At 46.1% G+C, this 10,048-nt stretch overlaps 1 protein-coding gene across 1 annotated transcript in view; it reads right to left on the bottom strand.

Annotated features, from left to right (window-relative positions):
- TTLL5 (tubulin tyrosine ligase-like family member 5) overlaps nucleotides 1-10,048 on the bottom strand; it is a 235,864-nt gene that overhangs the window by 93,252 nt on the left and 132,564 nt on the right. The gene's annotated exons all lie outside the window — the stretch shown is intronic.

The following is a 10,048-nucleotide window of genomic DNA, read 5'->3' as shown; positions in this document are numbered from 1 at the left end:
GCCCCAACCCCCCTGATGGGCCCTGCTCTGTGAGTGACAGGGGGCAGCGCCCCAACCCCCTGATTGGTCCTGCTCTGTGAGTGACAGGGGGTGGCGCTGCAACCTCCCCATCGACCCTGCCTTGAGTGTGACAGGGGGCAGTGCCCCAACCCCCCAATCGGCCCTACCCTGAGCGTGACTGAGGGTGGCATTGCAACCTCCCGATCTGCCCTGCTCTGTGCATGACGGGGCGGCGCCCCAACTCCCCAATCGGCCCTGCTCTGAGCCTGACCAGGGGCTGCACTTAGGGATTGGGCCTACCCTCTGCCACCCGGGAGCAGGCCTAAGCCAGCAGGTCGTTATCTCCCGAGGGGTCCCAGACTGCGAGAGGGCACAGGCCGGGCTGGGAGACCTCCCTCCCCCCGCCCCCCGAGTGCACAAATTTTTGTGCACCGGGCCTCTAGTAGTCAATAAAAATCTTAGATAATTCTTGTCTGATAAGGCCCAGAGATGGGGATTCAAAAGATTATTTCATTAATTCAACAAATATTTATCAGACACCTACTCTGTGAGTGGCATTCTTTTGAGCACTGAAGATAGCCTGGTGGGGAACATATCACTAAATATATAAAACTAGAGGCCCGTTGCACGAAGAGATTCATGCAATAGGCCTTCCTTTTCCTGGCTGCTGGCACCGGTTTTCCTCCGGCCGGGACCCAGCAGGCCTTTGCTCCAGCCGCAGCGGAGAAGCGAAGCCTCTTCAGCCTTCAGTCTTTGCTGCTCTGGCCGGAGCCTTCAGTCTTCGCTCCGCGCCTGTGTATGCAAATTAACCACCATCTTTGTTGGGTTAATTTGCATACTCTCCTGATTGGCTGGTGAGTGTAGTAGAGGGATGGTCAATTTACATGTTTGTCTATTATTAGGTAAGATGTGTGAAGCAAGGATGACTACAAATTTGGAACAATCATTTTGGGCCAAATCATTAATATTAATAGCCATATCTGACCTAAAAGTTTTGAGAGGTTCTTGCAGACCCTGGGTTTATTGGGCATCAATAGGAACCTAGTTGGGAGAATTTCTATAAACCATTTGAAATTAATGCAAATTCCTAAGTTTGAGTGTACATTTTTTTCAGGAGAAAGAATACAGTTTTCATTCAGTTCTCAAAGGGATCTCTGACTCCAGAAAGGTTAAGAAGCATTTGGACCGACATGAATACGAATTTGTCTAAATCTGCATTCATACCGTCCTCTCTGCAGGCTCACGCACTGACATGGCTACAACTCCGGGCAATGTCACAAGAACCACAGGCTCTCAGTACTAAGCTCAGTCATTTTAGTCTGATGAGAGGTTAGAGTCCTTATTCAAACAGGAAGAGGCAGAAATGCACAAAGGGAAAGAGCAGGGAATCAGACAGACCTGGATTTGAGTCCTGATCAGTCACTTTTCATTTGTGTGACCACAGCAGTCACTTACTCTCTAAGCTTCTAATTTCTTCATCTGTAAAAAAAAAATATGTACCTCATACGGTTAAAGAGAGAATACTTATGAAGTGCTTGGCACAGTGCCTATAACTAAAGTAGACATTCAACTAATGTCAGCTGCTTTTTTATGAAGGGCAGGTATGGTCTCATCAATTTTTAAAATGGAGAGCAATTGTTTAAAAAAATATAAAAACCGACAAAATATAGAAAAATTCTTTTCAATTTAGCTTGCATGTGATAAGTACCTACCAAGTGCAAGGTGCTGTGCTAGGAGAAGGTTAGAAAGAATTGCCATCATCTACACAAATAAAAGACAAAGATGCTAATTGACTGTACCTTCGCTACACCCAAGCCACGCCCACCAGCCAATCAGAGCATCTATATGCAAACTAACCCAACCAAGATGGTGGCCGGCAGCCACAGAGCTGGAGCAAGCAGGAGGCTTGGTTGCCCCAGCGATGGAGGAAGCCAAGCTTCCCGCCTGCTCTGGCCAGCTGTGGCCTCCGCAAAAGGCAACAAAGTTTCAATTATAGAAGCTAAATAAATCCCAGATACCTGCTTCCAGCCAGCCTCCACTGAGAGCTTGGGTGGCTGGGGGCCTTGGCCAGCCTGCAAACAGCCATCAGTCCTTCACCCAGGCTGGCCAGGAACCCCAGCAGGGAACCCCTACCCTGAAGGGGCTTGGCCAGACTGCAAACAGCCACCAGCCCCTCACCTAGGATGGCCACACCCTCATGGGGTGAGGGTCCCCACTGGGGGCCTTGGCCAGCCTGCAAACAGCCATCAGCCCCTCACCCAGACTGGCCAGGCAGGTACCCCAGCGGGGACCCCCACCCTGAAGGGGATGTGGCCAGTCTGAAAATGGCCCTCAGCCCCTCACCCAGGCTGGCCAGGCACCCCAGTGGGGACCCCCACCCTGAAGGGGCTGTGGCCAACCTGCAAACAGCCATCAGCCCCTCACCCAGGCTGGCCAGGCACCCCAGCGTGGACCCCCACCCTGAAGGGGGTGTGGCCAGCCTGCAAACAGCCATCAGCCACTCATCTTGGCTGGGCAGGCACCCCAGCAGGACCCCCCTCCCTGAAGGGGGTGTGGCCAGCCTGAAAAAGGCCCTCAGCCCCTTACCCAGGCTGGCCAGGTACCCCAGCGGGGACCCCCACCCTGAAGGGGGTGTGGCCAGCCTGAAAAAGGCCCTCAGCCCCTTACCCAGGCTGGCCAGGCACCCCAGTGGGACTCCTACCCTGATCTGGGACACCCTTCAGGGCAAACCAGCCGGCTCCCACCCATGCACCAGGCCTCTATCCTATATAATAAAAAGGTAATATGCAAATTGACCCTAACAGCAGAGTGACTGGGAATCACTGGTCACTATGACACACACTGACCACCAGGAGGCAGACGCTCAATGCAGGAGCTGCCCCCTGGGGGTCAGTGTGCTCCCACAGGGGGAGCTCTGCTCAGCCACAAGCCAGGCTGACGCCTGCCAGTACAGCGGTGGTGGTGGGAGCCGCTCCCGCCTCCTCAGCAGTGCTAAGGATGTCCGACTGCAGCTTAGGCCTGCTCCCCACTGGCAAGTGGACATCCCCCGAGGGCTCCTGGGCTGCCAGAGGGATGTCTGACTGCCAGCTTAGGCCCAATACCTGGGGAGTTGGCCTAAGCCAGCAGGTGGTCATTTCCTGAGGGGTCCCAGACTGCGAGAGGGCACAGGCCGGGCTGAGGGACCCTCCCGAGTGCACAAGTTTTTGTGCACTGGGCCTCTAGTGTAGTTTATAACTCAACAGGAAAGAGATGTATAATAAGTATAATAGATTTCTTATAGAGAGTGATGAATGAAGGGCTAAAGGAGTATAGAAAATGGACAGAAGACTTCTAGCTGGGGCAGCAATGCCTTCTTCAAGATTCACTACTTTATTTTTAAAAATACATTTTTATTGATTTCAGAGAGAGGAAAGGAGAAAGAAAGGAAAGATGAGAGAGAATCATTGATCGGCTGCCTCCCACATGCCCCAATCTGGGGAATTAGCCTGCAACCTAGGCATGTGCCGTGACTGAGAATCGAACCATGACTTCCAGGTTCATAGGTCCATGTTCAACCACTGAGCCACACCAGCTGGGCAAGATTCAATTATTTATTTTTTAAAATGTACTAAGTACTTCTACATCCAGGTGGGGGGAAAATTGGTCAAAAAGTGGACATGGTCCCCCTACTCAATCAAATAATTTACATTCCTGTAAAATCAACACATTCATTGAGTATCATCCTTGAGTCAGGTTCTGAGGCAGCAAAGGAGACTGCCCTCAAAGAGCTGGCTGACTATTAAGGGAGAGAGCTATCTGGACATACACAGTGGGCTGAGCAAAATGGCATGCATATGAGTGAAGTGGCATCTATGCTGAGCCTGGACGGATGTCTAAGATTAGACATGGTGACTGGGGAACATTTCCCTTGAGAAGATAGCATACAGTGAGGTACAGAGACCAAGAGAAATTCTGGTTGAACTTCACAAAAGAATGTGTGATGGGAGAGAGACAGACTAGAGAGTAGCCTGGAGCCAGATTCTAAATTAAGGCTTTGAATAACATTTAATAGCTTGGGCTTCACATTATAGATCACAGGAAGCCCCTCGAGATTCTTGAGCAGAGGAGTACTATTATCAGACTTATGATTTAGAAAGATTCCTTTAGAGCAAAGACTAGGGTGACTAAGAGAGAGGCTGGCTGGGAGGCCATTTAGGAGGTAATTGCAGCTGTCCAGTTGAGAGATAATTAAGGCCTTAAGCAGGACGGTAGATATAAAAGTGAAACAGAGAAGATAAATATCAGAGACATTCTAAAGTCAGAATCAACAAGACATGGCAACCTGCCTGGACGTTTAGAGAGAATAAGGAAGCAAAGAGAGACAATGATAAATCAAAGCTCCTTACCTAAATTCCTAGAGAAATCGCAATGTCGACTAACATAGAGAGGAAAAAGGGACAAGAGTAGGTTTTAGATATATTAAGTATTTTTGAATATTTTAAAAATATGTTGAATATTTTAACGCTGGTAATACAGTTAGGTGGAAGAGTCTAGCAGGCAGCTGGAAATTTAGACCTGGCACTCAGCAAAGAGGTTCAAACTAAAAGATACATATTTGGGAGAAATCCACGGAACAGTACCAGGTGGAGCTATGAGAAGAGACACTACAGAGAGAGGAAAAAGTTCCGCTGAGCCTGGAATTCAGAGATAACTGGAGGATGCGGTGAAGAGCAGAGAGAGGTGGATGCCCAGGCATCACCCACCTCTTCCACCAGAGACTCTGCTGTTGACCCAGAGGTTCCCCAGTGCCTGTTCTCATAACTGAGGTCCATATACCAGTGGCTTAAAAACACATAGAAAACGCAATCTTTCCAGCAGGAAGAAAAGAGCTCTCAAAGGAATTATTAAAGGGTTGAAGATGCTAAGGGAAGCTTCAGGTAGGAGGTGGTCAATCACAGTGCCACACGCTAAAGGAGAATGAGAATTAAAAACAGGTGACCGAAGCTGGCATTTTCAAGGTCATCAGTGACCAGTGAGAGAGAGTTGGACAAAATGGTCAGAGATGAAGTTAGACTGCAAGAGTAAGGGGTCGGGGAGGACTGAGGGCAGCAAGAGGGTGTTCCTTCAAAAGAAATTTAGCAGTTCAGGGATGACAAGAGCTTGAGGGGGTGGACAGCAAAAGAAAAGTTATTTTAGAACAGAAGACCATGCAGTAGGCCAAGGAATTAAGAAAAATTGGGGGCTTAAAGCTTTGAGAGACACAGAAGACGTAGGGAATTAGATGAGATCAATGGGAACTAGGTCTTAGAGCAGAGGCACAGGGATCCAGGAAGGGAGTGTCCTGATATTAAAATTATTCTATCTTACCAAGAAGCAAGTCAAGGCACAAGGAGGTTAAGTAACTTGCCCAAGGTCTCACTGACTCAAGGGTGTCTGCTTTTTCATTTCTAGGAATGAAGAGTAATGTATATGATGCAAAGAAGTACCAGAAAGCATATAGAACCAAAGGAGTTAGGCTTAGCCAACCACAAAATCCAAACACAATGTACAGGCACTCAAGTGTGTCCAGATGAGCTGAGGAGGCAGGAAGGAAGTCTGGGGGCCAAAGGCCCCTGGCTGGGGGTAAAATGAGTGTCACCCGCCTCGATCCTAAAGGACATTTGTAACCAGGTCAAACATTTAGCTCCTTTCTGCCAATCTCACTTTCAAATTGGAATTTGTGAAATCGAGATTCACTCAAGGTCTACTGTGGACCATGAATAAATCAGCAAGACGACAATGGTAGCTGCTACAGCAAAAGAAATGAAAAAAATAAATTCCTTTGTGAATTCTTTCAATGCATATGAATGAGTGAGAGTGAATGAGGACTGGTGTGAACCAAGCATTCCATACCTAAGCATATAAACATTCTATTCCTAAGCATATATCCTTCTCTAGGACTAGGCAGGGAAGTATCAGGGCAAGGAGCAAAAAATGAAATTAAATGGTTTTCTTTTCTACTCTCCATCGAAATGAAAAATGTGAGAAGCAAATCGTGTCTCCTCCCTCCTATGTATCTGTCAGCACATTTCCAGGAGGCCTGGCCACATCCCGGGCACTGGCTGGCTGGGGAACAGAGACTGCCGGAGCCCTCGCCTGGGTGGTCTGCTGTTATCCCTTTGATTAAACTCCCAGGCGGGAAGAGCTGGAGCTGCTCCTAATGATAGCTGGGTCCTGAAATCTCACACGCGCCGCACAGAGAGGGCCACTGCTCCCTCCGATTCGCTGCCTCCCCTCCTCACCACAGAGCTGGGCTGATTGGCCACATTCTTCTGTGCACTCATGGCAGTGACCACAGGGGCTGCGTCTGTGCAGAGCGCCGCAGTTGTAAAGAACACCTCTCCCAGCACTGAGTGAGGCAGAGATAGTGAGACCTCACACCCAGCTCCACCCCAGCACCCTGCCAGCTACTGCAGCGCTCCCCCACCACAGGGGAAAGATGCTTGTGGAAAACCTTGCTTTCAGGGAGTACACACTGCTTTCCAGAGGCTCCCATCCTCCCCAAATAACCAGCCTCTCACATGACAAGGGAAAGACCTAAATGGAATCTGCCTTCTGTTCAGACTTGGAAGGTATTTGTTGAATAATCGTACATTAAGAATATGTATCTTGCCCTAACTGGTTTTGCTCAGTGGATAGAGCGTCAGCCTGCAGACTGAAAGGTCCCAGGTTCGATTCTGGTCAAGGGCATGTACCTTGGTTGCGGGCACATCCCCAGTAGGAGGTGTGCAGGAGGCAGCTGATCGATGTTTCTCTTTCATCGATGTTTCTAACTCTCTATCCCTCTCCCTTTCTCTCTGTAAAAAAATCGATAAAATATTTTAAAAAAAGAATATGTATCTTGCCCTAGCTGGTTTGGCTCAGTGGAGAGTGCATTGGCCAGCTAACTGAAGGGCCCCAGGTTCAATTCTGGTCAAGGGCATGTACCTCCCAAGGGCACATACCTCCATTGCAGGCTTGATCCCTGGCTATGGTCAGGGCACATATGGGAGGCCACCAATTGATGTATCTCTCTCACATTGATTCTCTCTTCCTGTCTCTCCCCCTCCCTTCCACTCTCTCTAAAAACCAATGAAAACTATCTTTGGGGAAGGATTAACAAAAACAAAACAAAAGAACATGTATCTCTTCTAACTTCAAGCATACTTGAGCTGGCACAAATATTTCTGAAGTGGCCACTGTGGCTACTCCTGTGGTCAGGCAAGTTTGATATTCTCATGTGTTCTAAGCCATAAACAAAGTTCAGGCATAGCAGTAGTAGTAGTAAAAGCAATGACAAGGTAAATGAGGTTTGTTTTTATACGGATTCCTAAGAATCTAGCCTTTAATGTAAATTCTGGGTAACTCAAAGTTTTATTATCAAGTTTTTGGGTTGTCAGAGTACTTTGCTTCTTTACTTTTGGCTAGTTTACTCTTCCTCTGCATCTTCATCGGTGAGCAGGGAGAGAAAGGGGTGACAATGCCTCATCCATCCTCCTCCCAGCTGCCTGAGGAATCCAGCTAATGGTCTCTATGGCTCCCAGTCAACTTTGAAATGAAGAGTGAGTTCCTGCAAGGAGCATTCAAAGCTCTCTGTGAATCAGCCCTTGTCTTCTCATCCAGCTTCCATCCTAGCTGGTCCCTGCTGGCTCCCTGTCCTCCAACACCACTAATCAGAATGGAAGTTAGTTCATGCTGAGGACTGTCTTCTATCATTCCCACAGATTGGTGCCCAAGCCTGGAACACTCGTAAGAACTTAATAAAATGTTTTTGAATGAATAAATTAAAAAAAAACATCTGAATAAAAAAATTTTATGGAGAATGCCACTAAAAACTTTTTTTTTTATCCTCACCCAAGAAAATGTTTATTGATTTGAGAGAAAGAGGGAGAGAGAAACGAAAATGTTTATTGATTTGAGAGAAAGAGGGAGAGAGAGAAAAGAGAAACATCAATGTGAGAAAGAAACATTGATTGCCTCCTGCCCCGACTGGGGATTGAACCCGGTATGTGCCCTGACCGGGAATCGTACCCATAACTTTTTGGTGTACAGGACAACACTCCAACCAACTGAGCCACCCGGCCAGGACTGCCACTAAAAACTTTAATGGGCTAAATAATTGAAACTGTGGACAATATAAAATGATTTTCCAGAAAATGGTGCTGTTCTATTTTCCCCAACAACAAATAAAGAACCCGAGGTTGAGAGAAGTTGAGTGAATTTTCCAAAATCACACAGCTAGTCAGTGACAGAAGGCAGGTCTTTAGATGGCCAACTCAACTCTCTTCCCACTACTCCACCCTGCTCATTAGATACTACAGCACCTCCCTCAGCACTGCTCTAAGCACTAACCAGACTATTACCAAGACTCCAAACGCTAAGACTGACATCTAATGGCAAGTTCAGAGCCCTACAAAGAGGAGTCTGATGGACTTTTAAATTCACTGGCACTGAAATTCTTCTTAGCTGAGGAAGATGGACTGATGAAAGAAAACTTTCCAATTATAATACCCTCACCTAAGAGTCCCACAAGATCAGGATCCTGTCATTCTGCAAGGTTTGCAATCCACCAAATGACACAAGTGGAAAATATGTAAATACCAATATTGGCTATGTTTTTAAAAAAATATATTTTATTGATTTTTTACAGAGAGGAAGGGAGAGGTATAGAGAGTTAGAAACATTGATGAGAGAGAAACATCGATCAGCTGCCTCCTGCACACCCCCTACTGGGGATGTGCCTGCAACCAAGGTACATGCCCTTGACCGGAATCGAACCCGGGACCCTTGAGTCCACAGGCCAACGCTCCATCCACTGAGCCAAACCAGTTAGGGCTTGGCTATGTTTCTTTACTACACTCGCAAAGAAAAAATTTTAATGCTTTGGTGCTTCTAGCTGCTCATTTATAAATTGGAAACATATTATAGTCAATGAGCCAATGAAAAGATGTGTAGCAGATCACTGGCCCCTTTCTCCCTTCCTCATAGCCACTTCACATTTCAAAATTCCTTCCCACTCTACTATGGGCGTGATATTCTATTCCCTCTTCCCACTGTTCTATCACTAAAGTCTAACTATCTAACTCCCTTCAATTCTCAACATTGCCATTATAAGAGTCTGCTTTCTGTTTCACATTGGGTCTCTCCCTCTTCCTTCCTTCAAACTATTAGAGATTTGAAAAAGAAAACCAATTACTTTCTCCCATACTGGGGTGACGCTGAAGTACAGCTAAAGCTTACCTTTCATTTTGGTCCTAAATTTTAAACAGAGAAGTAGGGCACCACCAGGGAGCAGTGTGTTGCCTACATTGAATATGTACTTAAAGTACAGCTTCACGTTTTCTAGACTTGATATCATTACAGAGTTGCCACCATTTAAGGAATTTGACACAACAGAGAGAGAGGAAAATATAACTGTGGGGTTAAGTTATGATCATTTTTTTTTGGAGGACTTTGATGCCATTTTGCTTTAAGGAAAAGGAGAAGATATGGCTTCTACTTTCAGTTAAATACCACAGCGAGGAGGGGAAAAAAGAATCCCAAAGTTCTTGAAAGTTTCACCTAATCTCATTGTGTTGTAAGCTTGTTATTATCTATTTAACTTAAAAGCCAAAATCCTGGTATCTATTTCTACCTAGCCAGCTTTCCAGATGACCTTAAATATATCATTTCTTTCAGCATCAGTTTTCCCCACCTGTGAAATGGGGAGAATAACATGTGTAGGAGAAGGGTGTACTGAAATACTTCATTAATCAGTACCCATAAAACATCCCGAGATCACAAGATCAAAGACGGTACAATAAAAAAGAAAAGAAAAGTAAAGGTAATGTTATGGCATTCTGGTAAAAAGATTTGTAAGACTAGAATTCACTAGAAAATGTTACCAAATTAAAAAGTTATTTTAAAAGATCCTATAAAAGTTATTTTTAAAGATCCATGAAATAAGTACATCAACAGCAGTTGCAACTTGACTTTGCAATAAGTGTAACAGAAACTCATTTTCTTTCAAGTTGAAGAACTCTTTAGTTCAAAACCAGCTAATACTCATTCA

This window comes from Myotis brandtii, unplaced genomic scaffold (genome assembly GCF_000412655.1).
Source record: "Myotis brandtii unplaced genomic scaffold, ASM41265v1 scaffold793, whole genome shotgun sequence".
Lineage (NCBI taxonomy): Eukaryota > Metazoa > Chordata > Mammalia > Chiroptera > Vespertilionidae > Myotis > Myotis brandtii.
This window is presented reverse-complemented; position numbering and strand designations above follow the sequence as displayed.